We start from the raw sequence: 14,615 nt of genomic DNA on the forward strand, positions 1-14,615 counted from the left end.
AGTGCAAAGCATGGCGCATGCATTATTGGTTTCTTTTTTCTTTCTCTTTTTCTTTTCCTGAGCACAGTCTTTCTCTGTCTCCCAACTTGTAGTACAGTGGTGCAATCTTGGCTCACTGCAACCTCCGCCTCCCAGGCACAAGCAATTTTCCTTCTTCAGCCTCCCAAGTAGCTGGAATTACAGGCACATGCCACCACCCCTGGCTAATTTTTGTACTTTTGTAGCTACAGGGTTTCAGTATATTGGCCAGGTTGATGTCGAACTCGTGGCCTCAAGTGATCCTTTTCCCTTGGCCTCCCAAAAGTCTGGGATTACAGGTGTGAGCCACTGGGTCCGGCCAACATGCATTATTTTCTTCTACCCTCACAGTAACCCCTTTAGATAGGGACAATTATTACCCCATTTTACAGATGATAATACTGACATTTAGTAGTTCCAACTTTAATCCCTCAAGGCCTACGCACTGTTAGAGTGTCCTTCCCTGATTTTTTCCCTCTGAATTCTATTTCATTCTCAAGCCTTAGAACTCTGTATATCCCGCCTGTCCCTGGAAGCCTCAGTTCTCTTACCTCCCCTATTTCAATATCTCTCTCTTTCTTTCTCCCTCGAATGTTTGACCGTAATACTTGTCACCTGTACCTGACAATAACATACTTAAATGACATCTCCCATGTCTTACATTCTTGCTATTTCACATTGGTTGGCTTCTTTGGTATAAAAGAGTATGTTCTCATGCAGCGTTTTTCAAACTGTGGGTTATAACCCAATCATTAGTGGGAAGTGAAACCAATTTGGTGAGCCATAGCTAAAAACTATTTTTAGTTGAAATATAAGAGCATAGAAGAAAATAGAATAGGAAAAAATGTATATTGTTTCCTAACACTTTTGTATGTGTGTACTGGGCCATGAGATAATTTACATTTCCAGCTAATGCATGCCAGGCTTAATACCCAGGTGACGGGTTGATCAGTGCAGCAAACCACCATGGCACACGTTTGCCTATGTAACAAACCTGCACATCTTGCACATGTACCCCAGAACTAAAAATAAAAATTAAAATTAAAATAAGAATAAGAATAATTTGCATTTCCAACTCTGAGGCTTAGTCCAAAGAAGTTTGGGAAACGCTGTACTAGTGGTTTAGAGCATGGGCCCGGGGAGCTGGTGCCTGAATTTGAATCCAGGTTATTGCTGGCTAGCTGTGGGACCTTCTCCAAGCCTCAGTTTCCTCATCTGGGGGGCTCGTGAAACCAGCTTGCAGGGCCCCACTCTCAGAGTTTCTGATTCAGCAGGTCTTGAAGGAAGCCTGAGAATGTGCGTTTCTAACAAGTTCCTGGGAGATGCTGATACTTCTGGTCAGGAAACCACACTTGAAAAACCACTGGTGGCATGCTTAAGAGTATGGGCTCCGTTAGATGAACCTAGGCTAAATTCCCCATGGTGCTGGCATACATACCTGCTCTACCAACTCAGACTTCAAATCTGATTACACGTTTTAAACTAGTCTGTGCTTTAATGGCAGGATGTTCTGTATCATTCTCTTAACACCTCTCCCCACACACAACACTGACCAAGAACCCTCCTAGAGTCTTACTGAGTCTGTAGGGATTTTACCACACCTCTTCCCCAGGCCCGAGAAACTGCGCTCATCAGTTACTACTGCCATTGCTTCCCACTAACGCCGGGGGCGCTGTTGAAGACTGGCTCTGCACCACTGCTTGTGAATGGAGTGTTGATTACTGGGTTGTCCTCACTGATCCGGGCACCAGCTGAAGCTCATTGAAGTCTCATTTTGGCCTTTAGCGTTACAGCTTTTTTCCCCCGTTTACACTCTCATACTCAGCCATTTCTTACCAAAGCACATCCACTGTGCTACCAGGGATGTGCTACCTGGAAGTTCAGACCATCATACACACACTGCACCCAAACCAGCCCACCCTTGTGAATTCTCAGCCCTTTGAGTTGAACCTAATCCTTAGTAAGGCTGTCCTCAGGGTAATTTTATCTTAAGTACTTCGTCACCCTGTTTCGCCATTCTGAAAGACTCAGAATGTTGGGGGAAAGAGATTTGAGGCAATTTCCACAAACAGAGGTACCAGCTCTCCCCAGGTACCAGCTCTACATAACAAAGGGTGAGGGAGCTTTTGGTAAACCACTCAAAAGAACAAAAAGGTGTTCTTCATTCTTTTTATTATGACAATTGGAGCCTATTTATGCTTCATTTTGCAAGTAAGAGGGACTTTTCAGGGACCTTTTCCTGACCTGGCTGTTCTACTCCAGAGAATTTTAGCCACTACTTGGATTTAATTCTCACTTTGTCAAGCTCTAAACCCATCCTCAGTTTAGGCTTATAATGTTCAGTCAGCACATAAGTACTCATGAATGGGTCATCAAAACAATTTAGTAGATTGCAACCATACTTTTTTTTAATGAATTAAAATAGAAAGTAAAATTATTTTGCACGTATTAGAGAATCAATTCATGAAACTTTTGTTTCACTTATGTACAAAAATGTACCTATACTAGATCAAGATTTAAAATGAATTTCTCACTGTGGGGCAAAGTCAAAAAGTTTGTCTACTGCTCTCTGCAGAAGGTCTTTTTGCTCTTGTTTGGCTTTCTCTTCATCCTTTAGGCTCAACTCCAGGAAGCCTTTTTTGGCCCCCTCTTCCAGCCTTCAAGTTTCCAGAAAATCCTGTGTGTCTCTAAGAACACTTGCCAGGTTGTTTTGCAATAATCTGTGTAAGCACTCTGAGACCCTCCCCTTCACTCATTCACCCCCTGTAGACCTTGAGCTCCTTGGGGACAGAGACTGGGTCTTAATCTCCATTGTATCCTCAGCAAGGGGTGCACAAAACACTTGGTACAGTAAATATTTGCTGAATGTACCAACCTGTCCTTATGAATTGTGCCTCTGGCACCTTTCAGATGCCACCTTATATGTAAACTTTTCTCTAACCTTGTATTTGGTCACTTAGTGCACATTTTTATAGGTCATCTGTTTCGCCTAGTCAAATTTAAACCCCAGGAGGACACAGAGATCACCTCTTATCGTTCTTTGTATCTTGAGTCTTCCAAGAAAGTTTTTCCCAGGTAATTGATGGGTGGTGATGCTGAGCAAGAGATTAGTCTTTTCTCACCTTGTTCCAGAAAGTATTTAAGGGTGCTTGACAGGATACATTAAATGAAGCAACATAAGTTAAAAGCCAATGAAAACTTCTAAGAATTTTCACCAAAAGATCAATCTATGCATGAAGATTTTGATATGAGTGTTTATTACATTTTTTTGGTTGTTTTATAAAGGGAAACATTTAGAAACAGCCTAACATTCAACAATCTTATATTGATTGAATAAATTATGGAACATGTACAAGACAGAAGACACCTAATCGCATAGGCAAATGTGCATGATATAGTAAGTCGGGTGAAGGGAAGGACAGTTATAAAACACTATATATGATATAATCTCATTTTGTATTAGGTTGGTCCAAAGGTAATTGTGGTTTTTGCCACTAACAGTAATGGCAATAATAGGCAAGGCACAGTGGCTCATGCCTGTAATCCCAGCATTTTGGGAGGCCGAGGCAAGTGGATCACTTGAGGTCAGGGGTTCAGACCAGCCTGGCCAACATGGCGAAACCCCGTCTCTACTAAAAGTACAAAAATTAGCCAGGCATGGTGGTGTGCAACTGTAATTCCAGCTACTTAGGAGGCTGAGGCAGGAGAATCACTTGAATCTGGGAGGCAGAGTTTTCAGTGGGCCAAGATGACACTAGTGCACTCCAGTCTGCGTGACAGAGCAAGACTCTGTCTCAAAAGAAAAAAAAAAAGTATGGCGATAACCGCAATTACCTTTGCACCAACCTAAAATATATGTATAGACTGTGGATTAGGTGGGGGTAGGGAGAAAATATACCAAAATATAAACGGTGTTGTCTCTGGGTATGACTAGGTGATTTTTACTCATTTTGTGTTTGCTTTTCTGTGTTTTATACATTTTTAAAGATTTTGTTTGCACAATGTATCATTCTTTAGTAAAGGCAGGGTAGGGACGTTTATTTTTTTTAAGTAGGTAGGCCAAAAGAAAGAAAAATACAAGTAGAAAGCTAAGAATGAGGCTTATTCCAAAAGTGAACACCATACAAACCTAAATAAGCAAGTCACAAATTTGACTCTGAGCTTTCCAGCAATTAACACAGAAAGGGAATCAGGACAGGCTATCTAACTCACACTGTCCAGGAACAACATGGCTTTTCCTGATACAGAGAAGCAGGAGGACATTCTGCAATGTAAGGAATAACATCCTCAACAAGATCCTGTCATCGAGGTGACTTTCCTGGAGTTGGTTTGGAATAGAGCAGGCTCTAAATTAGATTACCATGTTTGCCATCCTTATCATTACTATTATCATTACTATTATTATTATTTTATTATTATTTGATACGGGCAGTGTCTCACTATATCGCCCGGGCTGGTCTTGAACTCCTGGCCTCAAGAAATCTTCCTGCCTTGGCCTCCCAAAGTGCTGAGGTTACAGGCAGAAGCCACCATACCACCTGGCCTCCCTGCCTTTCTTCTAAGGATAGCTTTAGGCAAAGTATTTAATTCCTCACTAAGTACCTCTATTCAATAGTGGTGAATTAATTACTTCATATCTAAATAACTAGCGATTATTAATAGCTGCAATGAGTAATTATAGTGATTAATCCATCCTAGCCTCAGGCTGGCTTCTCAGAATCAGTTGCCTCTCCCAAATTGCCAGGAGCACCATTCTTGAGGAGTGGTCTCCTAAGCCTTGCACTGCAGTGGGGCCAAGAGGCAACTCAGTGACTCACCTACTTTTTCACTTCTGGGTCATCCAGGTGTGCAAAGGCAAGAAGCCAGAAAGACTTGATTATTTAAACTATCTCCTATCTAAAGGCCAAAGTGCCCAATAAAACCAAATTAGTAATTTTTTTTCATACACAGGGGCTCCTGGAATGGACCCATAGAGAAAAGGAGGCAAAAGGCTGCAGAAAGGGATTTGGTCTCCAATAAAATTCCCCTCTCTGGATTCCCAGGCCTTCTCTAATGGAAGCATTTGGAGTCTGAGTTCTTATGACACCTGCCCGTAGGTATGCCTGACACTGCACTAGGTGCTGGGCTACAAAAGTGAATGTAGGCAGGTGAGAGAAGTTCCCACTGTGGGGACTACTGGATAAGCAGATCATCTCAGTATCATAGTTAGAGACGGCACAAGAAACTAGGGGAACATAAAGAGATTCTCAAGGGTCAGGGAAGGCCTCCTGGAGAAGATGATATTTAATCTGGGTCTTGAAGGAACATATGGTTCAGTAGAACTGAGAAAAAGTTACAGGTCATTTAAAAGAACCAAAGACACACTCTATTCTGGGAACTACAATCATCTCCTTATTACCAGAGCATAAAGTTCCAAATGGGATGGAGGTGAAGCAAAAGAGGCAAGTTGAGGCCAAATCATGGAGGGCCACGGATGTAGCACTACAGAAACAGTCTTTGATCCTTTAGGCCTGGCCCAGACCAGGCAGATGCTGTGAATTAATGCACTGGCCCAGGGACAAGAGAAGACTGTGGGGACTGTGGCAAACTGGAGTGCACTTGAGTCAGTACTCGTATTGCCAGATCTTTCCATTGTTTAAGAGAGGCCAAAATCCAGATCCCTATGTACAACTCTCCCTCAAGGGAAACATTGGTGATTAATTCAAATTTAAAACACAGAGTTATAACCAGCAAGGGGAAGGCCCCAATACTGTGTCCGTGAGCCTGATTTAACCTGCGGGCCAGATTTGGCCTATAGGTTACCATGTTGCCACTTCTGACTTAGAAAGTAAAAACTTAAATGTAAATGTCAAAACTATAAAAACCCTAGAAGAAAATCTAGGCAATACCATTCAGAACATAGGCACAGGCAAAGATTTCAAGACAAAAATGCCAAAAGCAATAGCGACAAAAGCAAATATTGACAAATGGGATCTAATTAAACTAAAGAGCTTCTGCTCAGCAAAAGAAACTATCATCAGAGTGAATAGGCAGCCTACAGAATGGGAGAAAATGTTTGCAATCTGTCCATCTGACAAAGGTCTAGTATCCAGAGTTTACAAAGAACTTAAACAAATTTACAAGAAGAAAAAAAATTAAAGAGTGGACAAAGGGTACGAATGGACACTGCTCAGGAGAAGACATTCATGCAGCCAACAAACATATGAAAAAAAGCTCAGCATCACTGATCATTAGAGAAATGCAAATCAAAACCACAATGAGATACCATCTCACACAGTCAGAATGGCAATTATTAAAAAGTCAGGAAACAACAGATGCTGGCAAGGTTGCAGAGAAAAAGGAAAGCTTTTACACTGTTGGTGGGAGTGTACATTAGTTCCACCATTGTGGAAGATGGTGTGGCAATTCCTCAAAGACCAAGAGACAGAAATACCATATGACCGAGCAATCCCATTATTGGGCATGTACCCAAAGGAATATGTATCATTCTAATATAAAGATACATGCATGCGTATGTTCGTTACAGCACTATTCACAATAGCAAAGAGATGAAATTAACCCAAATGTTCATCAATAACATGATGGACAAAGAAAATGTGGTAAATATACACCATAGAATACTATGCAGCCATTTAACGGAATGAGATCATGTCCTTTGCAGGGACATGGATGGAGCTGGAAGCCATTATTTTCAGCAAACTAACACAGGAACAGAAAACCAAACACCACATGTTCTCACTTATAAGTGGGAGCTGAATGATGAGAACACATGGAGACAGGGAGGGAAACAACACACTGAGGCCTGTCGGGGATTGGGGGGAGGGAGAGCATCAGGAAGAATAGACACTGTACTTAAGCATGTGGAGAACCACAGGGGACAAGTATGTGAGAGTAAGGACTTGTCTAATTCATCTTGCATCGTCAGCCATCACCTATGACGGAATCATATGGAATCAATGAGCATTTTAATGAATTGATTAGTTTATTAATGATTTGGTGGCTAAAGACCAAGCTTCAAGTCCTGGCTTGGCTACTCATTAACTGGGTAACACAGGTCAAGAAACTTGATGTTTCAGAGCCTTAGTTTCCCACTCTGTAAATTGGGGATAATAATGCCCACTGTGTCTACCCCATTGGCTCAAAATCCAAATGCAGAAATGCCCATAAGGAAGAGCTTTATGAACTCACAAGTGCCCTATAGGATGGACTGGGATGATTACAATTGCTTTGCCAAAGCTGGGTATCTTTAAGAGTAGTTTTTCTTGTTTTTTTTTTGAGAAGGAGTCTCGCTCTGTCACCCAGGCTGGAGTGCAGTGGCTCAGTCTCGGCTCACTGCAAGCTCCACTTCCCAGGTTCAATCCATTCTCCTGCCTCAGCCTCCCAAGTAGCTGGGACTACAGGTGCCCGCCATCACTCCTGGCTAATTTTTTGTATTTTTAGTAGAGACAGGGTTTCACTGTGTTCATCAGGATGGTCTCGATCTCCTGACCTCGTGATCTGCCTGTCTCGGCCTCCGAAAGTGCTGGGATTACAGGCATGAGCCACTGCGCCCGGCCAAAAGTAGTATTCTTAGGTATGCAGAAAACAAGAGAGAAAATGTTCAGAATTAGATACCTTTAAGGCGGCCTTCCAAGCTTTGACAGGTTCCCACCTCATTGCAAGAATTGTGGCACTCAATGCCAAGGCTTCAATCCCATGCCAATGAACAACTGTAAGGCAAAGGAATCCTTCCACAAACCGCTCCATCAGCTATGTATGTGCTGTGAACTGTAATTCCAATTACACAGAAGCACTTTGAGTCAGACTTTCTATAAGCACAGTGCTCTGTAGACCCTTTGCACATACCATTCCCTCTGCCCATAACACTCCTTCTTAGCTTTTACGTCTCAGCTTCAGCTCCTTAGCATTCTTATAAAAACAGTTTTGGAACTCATGAATCACATGAGAGATCTAAGAGACCCCAGAGATTCCAGACCTCCGCTGACTAAGCTATTACTTAGCAACCATTTCTTATGTTTCTCTCTTCTCTCTCACTGAAACTAAAAGTTCACTCTTTTTTTTTTTTTTTTTAAGACGAAGTCTGGCTCTGTCGCCCAGACTGGAGTGCAGTGGCGCTATCTCAGCTCGCTGCAACCTCCGCCTCCGAGGTTCAAGTGATTCTTCTGCCTCAGCCTCTTGAGTAGCTGGGATTACAGGCGCACGCCACCATACCCGGCTAATTTTTGTATTTTTAGTATTCACCAGGTTGGTCAGGCTGGTCTCGAACTCCTGACCTTGTGATCCGCCTGCCACGGCCTCCCAAAGTGCTGAGATTACAGGCATGAGCCACTGCGCCCTGCCAAAATTCACTCTTTAAGTAATAACAACTACATAGAATAATTGAGCTAAACCCTTCCGTAACCCCAAAAGTACCATAGGCAGCAGACTTCTAACCACTTCAAAAGAATTTACTGTTGACCAGGTGCAATGTCTCACACTTGTAATCACAGTACTTTTGGGAGCCTGAGATGGGAGCTTCACTCAATGTCAGAGGTTAAATACTAGCCTGGGCAACATAGTGAGACCTCAACTCTACCAAAAATTTTAAAAATTAGCCAGGCATGATGGCGTGCATCTATAGTTCCAGCTATTCAGGAGGCTGAGGTGGGAGGATCAGTTAAGCCCAGGATTTTGAGGCTGCAGTGGGCTATGATCACATTACTGCATCCCAGTCTAGGCGACAGAGCCAGACCCCATCTCAAAAAAAAAAAAAAAAAAAAAAAAAAAAGAGAGAAGAAAAAGAAATAATTTACTACTAATTTTAGTCAAGTAATTAATTAGCAGTGTTTTTTCCTAATCTTTCCCTTTTTTCTTTCCCTTCCCATAATATTTTTTTAAAATCCCTGGCAACATGTCATTTACCCTTTAACACTTCTGTATAAATCTCTAAAGCACAAGGACACTTTCCTATAAAACTGCAGTACCATTCTCACACTTAGAAAATTAACAATAGAGGTAATTATTCTAATTATTTAATACCAGCTAGCCAGTTATATTCAAATGTCCCCAACTGTCCCAAAAGTGTCTTTTTACAATTAAATTTTCCACATATTGCACTTGATGATTATTTCTCTTTCATCTGATGAAAGTTCCCCCTTCCTTTTCTTTTTTTCATGCTGTTTACTTGTTGAGACACACACACACACACACACACACACACACACACAAAGTCAGCTATCCTACCTCCTGAATATATCTAATTGTTTCCAAAGTGCGGAACTGTTACACTTGTTAACTCTCCCTCCTGGTTGGCTCCAGAGGCTTGATTAGGCTTCACTGTTTTTGACAATCATATGTCATACTTGGGTTGTATGTTTCACATCTTGCATCTCGTCAGGAGTTATCTAAGGTCTGGTTGTACCAAGAAAAGGCTTGTGCTTTTTCATTGTTACGTGCATTATCTCATTTAATCCTCTCAGCAACTCCAAGAGGTATGTGTGGAGTCCTAATTAGGGACAGGGAGTTGGGCTGCCAGAACATAGGGAAAGCAAAAAGAGAAAGCAGATAAGCTATAAGTCTGTCTTTCTTCATGATCTGAGACACATAACCCCCCTGCACAAATGACTCGCAATCTTCCTGAGCCCGGCTATCACCAGACCCTTGGCTGAAAGAAAAATGCAAGTTAGCTCACTGCAACCTTGTCATTATCAGTACTGCACAAAGCCCTCTTCAGCACATAGTACAAGCAACACCCTATAAAAGCCCTAGCAAGCCTTTGTCTCTCTGCAGTCGGCTGTTCTTTTGCTGACCTGCCCATTGCTTCCTTGCAACATATTTTCATACTTTCTCTAATCTGCCTTTCTTTAACTGCGACTGTCTTGGTAAATAAATTATTCTTATCACCCATGCAATGCTGGCCCCATGACAGTATGTTCTAAAATTTATCCCATTTTATGCTTGAGAAAACTGAGGTACAAAGCAGTTACCTGCTTGGCCCAAGTTTACACATCTAGTACGTAGCTCTGTGACTGGGGAGCCTTAGATGTGCCTCAGAAAGGGGCGGGGTGGGGTTTCTATTTGCCCCTCTCTAAGGACCCCATATCTTAGGCAGTTGATCCATCTTTTTATCTTCCACAGCCTCAAAGCCATTCACATACTAAAAAACCTCACCTACTCCCAGCTTGAGGGTCTTACATGAAGGCCTGGTAGAGAGAATACTTCCTTTCACATACCTGTAGTGAAGAGAGAACCAATTTTTTGCACCATCAAACAAGATATATATGTATGTACATATGTGTGTGTATATATACATATTTGTAACCCCCCAAATCAATACTGTAGCACTTCTGTGATTATTCAGACCTGCGCAAAGAGGGGGGAAATTTGAGTCACCTAATGTGCGTGTTCCCAGGTCGAATATTTGTTTCAGCCCTCGGACTATAAACAGGGGTCCTTTTCTAGGTCTATCTAGCACCAGGTTTTTCACATTTGTGTGCTTTTAGTTGGTGATTTTGCTGTTTAAAACAGCCCCCAACCATAGTTCTCTTGTGTTCCTAAGCAGAAGAAGGCTGTGACGTGCCTTGCGGAGAAAATACGTGTGTTAGATAAATTTTGTGCAGATATAAGTTATGGTGTTTGTGAGTTCAATGTTAAAAATGAATCAGCACTGTGTATTAAATAAGGTGTCTTTAAACAAAAACATACATAAAACAAGGTTATGTGTTGATCAGTGAATAATCATGTTGTGACCACAGGTTTGCAGGAACTTAACACTAAGTTTCCCCTGGGGTCAATGATTTACTATTTACTAATTCAGTATTTGCTACAACTTTAAAGAATATAGCTACCATGAATAATATAATTGACTATAAGTATGTGTGGGTATATGTGTACATAAAATAGATATATATTTTTTTCTTTGTGGTAATCTTTTTCTTAATTGCTATCTGACAACAGAGAACCTATATATATGTGTGTGTGTGTATGTATCTATATACACTCACCTTAGTGTTTTTCTATTTTTAGTTCCCTCATATCTGATTAAGTTCATTTTCTAATTAAATATTTTGAATCAGACCTTTACAAAATTGCAATGAGGGGGAAAAAATGCACTGAGCACATGATGAGGGGTGGGAGTTTAAAAATACGTATATCAGATTTTGTTTTTTCTGCTCCAATCAATTTAGGATAAACTTTTCCACTGAAGCACATCCTGGTACTGCCGACCTATCTGAGGTAAGTGGACTTTGGGGAGTAGGATCAAATCTGCTCCCAGTTTAGTATTATTCAGAGCTGAAGTATTTATAATTTTTGTGTTGCTGAATCATTATAAGGTATCCGAGTAAAAGAAAATCAATTCCTGAAGTATTTATGCCTCTGTGGTTTTGGGGGGAAATTCAACTAACAATTTTCATTTATTATAATTAGGCTTTCAGCCTTCACTGGTGTCTGTAGCCCTAATGTAAGTAATTTCATATTTACTCAGGGTCTTCCTTTTAATAAGGAAAGCTGGGTTCCCATCAGGGAATTCTGAATATTCTTGTAATCTCACTGCTAAAGGATAGAGTTAAAAAGTTCTTTTAGAAAGCAATAACACAGTGTCCCCCTTCCCTAAGACATACAGTGCTAGCTTTATAGTGTTTTCATAAGGGAGAGCCTTTACAACATAGCACTCATTCCAATGTTTCCATATTTAGAGCAATTTTTCATTTTGTTTTGGCTATTTAAATTTTTTCTTGTTAAACATGTTTACAAAAATGTAGAAAATGACTTTGATGAAAACCATGATCTGAAACACAGCTCTTTAAAAGCCAGAAAAATCACACCTTGTAACCCTTTAAATCCAAGTATTGTTTTCTAGCTGAAAGTTCTGAATCCCACTTTGTATACACCTTGACTGATTGAAATTTTGAAAATAAATATCATAAGACTGAAATGACCTTGGGCAGCCAACCTAAGGGTGTTTACCAATGGTTTTCAAACAACCAGTTTGAAAAGTTTTACAACCATAATCTTAATTTCTGAAGTTAAATGTCCAAGGCATGTAATGGAGGAATACATTTAGGAATTTTCCTTTTGCGGTCCTTATTTACCAAGTATCCACGGACAAATACAAGTTTGTCTTTAAAAAAAAAAAAAAAGGGGGAGGTGGAGAAAAAAAAAATGCCCCAAAAAAGGCATCTTGGTGTAGATTTTCTAAATAAAAAGAAGATTGGCTACCCTAACTCCCTGTTGTTTTCCTGTGGCCATGAAAGCTGAAAAATTAGTTATCTTGAGACACCTATTTCTAAGACCTAATTCTTCCCAGCATACCACAGGAATGATTTCTTGGACGTGAGAAGAGAGAACACCTCCTTTTCAATCCTCCCCTTCGATTTCCAATAGAAGTATTTGTTTGAACAACAAAGCAACATGGGGGCCAGCCCCAGTGGCTCACACCGGGAACCCCAACACTTTGGGAGGCCAAGGTGGGAGGATCGCTTGAGCCCAGGAGTTCAAGACCAGCCTGGGCCACATAGACAAGACTCTATTGGCAACATAAACAATTGTCAACATAGCCAAGACCCTATTCCTCTATTTTAAAGAAACAAAAACAAAAACACAAAGCAATGTGGGCATGATTGTAAAACCACAGCCATTACCCCTCCTCCCTTAAACAGGACTCTTCAGGCATCAGTGTGCCCAGCCCCAGAGGATAAACTGATTCGTCTAAGTCAGTTTTGACTTTCCCATTTCTTTTTGCCAGTCATTGGTCTAAGACAATAGTTCTCAACTTCAGGCAATTTTACACACACACACACACACACACACACACACACACACACACACACACATATTTGACAATGTCTGGAAACATTTTTGGTTGTCCTAACTGGGACTGTGTTCTCGGCATCTAATGAGTGGAGGCCAGGGATGCTGCTAAGCGTCCTGTGATGCTGAGGATAGCCTCACACAACAAATAATTACCTGGGCCAAAACGTCAATGAGGCTGAGGTGGAGAAACCTCAGCTTAGGGGTTGACATGTAACACACTTCTGGGCAATGAAATGTGACAGAAAAGAGGTAGGGGGAACTTCCAGAAAGTATTTTTCCTCCTTAAAAAGAGGAAATATTTTTGCCTTCCCTCCCTCTTTTCTTCTTGGATACCGAGAATGAAGATGTGATGCTTGGAACTACTGCAGCCACCTTGGGACCATGAGGGAAGTCAACACCAACATGCTGAGGATCTTCGAGCTGCTGCACCAACCTAAAACCATCTCTCTGCAGACTTCTTGTTGCATTAGAAAGTTAATTGTCTTTACTTTTAAAATGATTGTTAGTTGGCATTTTTGTTACCTATTGTCAAGAGCCTCATAATTATTACATCTAACTAAATTATATGCCATCTACTGTGGCATATAATTTTCTTCCAAAAGATCCACATTAGGTTGACCAGAAAACAGCAAAACTTTTCTGAGATTCAGATGTTGTTCAATGAGCTGGGCTCAGTCACTAGCTAAGTGACTTTCTTCTTTCACAAAGCCATTTCATAACAAGTGAATTCAATCCCTGCCTCTGAAGAATGACAAATGACTATATATGGGTCTTCAGTGTGACTCATGAAGACTGAAAGTTGTGAAGCCATGCTGTCCTAGTTTAAATCCAAGCTATGACACCTCACAGTTATGTGATCCTGGGTGAATTTACTGCTCTGCTTCAGTTTCTTTATCTATAAAATGGAGATAATAATGGTGATATGGTTTGGCTGTGTCTCCATTCAAATCTCAACTTGAATTTTTTTTTTTTTTTTGAGACTGAGTTTCACTTTTGTCACCCAGGCTGGAGTGCAATAGCGAGGTCTCAGCTCACTGCAACCTCTGCCTCCCTGGTTCAAGCAATTCTCCTCCCTCAGCCTCCCAAGTTGCTGGCATTACAGGCACCTGACACCACACCTGGCTGATTTTTTTTTTTTTTTTTTTTTTTCAGTAGAGACAGGGTTTCATCCTGTTGGCCAGGCTGGTCTTGAACTCCTGACCTCAGGTGATTTGCCTACCTTGGTCTCCCAAAGTGCTGGGATTACAGGCATGAGGCACCACGCCAGCCTTCAACTTGAATGTGTCTCCCAGAATTCCCACATGTTGTGGGAGAGACCCAGAGGGAAGTAATTGAATCATGAGGGCCAGTCTTTCCCTTGCTGTTCTCATGATAGTGAATAAGTCTCACTATCTGATGGGATCTGATGGGTTTATCAGGGGTTTCCGCTTTTGCTTCCTCCTCATTTTCTCTTGCTGCTGCCATGTAAGAAGTGTGTTTGGCCTTCCCCCATAATTCTGAGGCTTCCCCAGCCATGTGGAACTATAAATCCAATTAAACCTCCTTTTCTTCCCAGTCTCAGGTATGTCTTTATCAGCAGCATGAAAACGAACTAATACAGTAAATTGGTACCAGTAGAGTGGGATGTTGCTGAAAAGATACCCAAAAATGTGGAAGTGACTTTGGAACTGTGTAACAGGCAGAGGTTGGAACAGTTTGGAGGGCTCAGAAGAAGACAGGAAAATATGGGAAAGTTTGGAACCTCCAAGATACTTGTTGAATGGCTTTGACAAAAATGCTGATAGTGATGTGAACAATAAAGTCCA

General features: G+C 41.2%; 1 long non-coding RNA gene across 2 annotated transcripts in view; it reads left to right on the forward strand.

Moving 5' to 3' along the window:
* LOC129471430 (uncharacterized) overlaps window positions 1–14,615 on the forward strand; it is a 453,095-nt gene that overhangs the window by 398,114 nt on the left and 40,366 nt on the right. For both annotated transcript variants that reach the window (XR_008653587.2, XR_010118670.1), the window contains one exon: window positions 11,184–11,232. This is a non-coding gene — a long non-coding RNA (uncharacterized lncRNA). The remainder of the gene's footprint in view (window positions 1–11,183; window positions 11,233–14,615) is intronic.

The sequence above is a fragment of the Symphalangus syndactylus genome, chromosome 21 (genome assembly GCF_028878055.3).
Source record: "Symphalangus syndactylus isolate Jambi chromosome 21, NHGRI_mSymSyn1-v2.1_pri, whole genome shotgun sequence".
In the NCBI taxonomy this organism is placed as follows: domain Eukaryota; kingdom Metazoa; phylum Chordata; class Mammalia; order Primates; family Hylobatidae; genus Symphalangus; species Symphalangus syndactylus.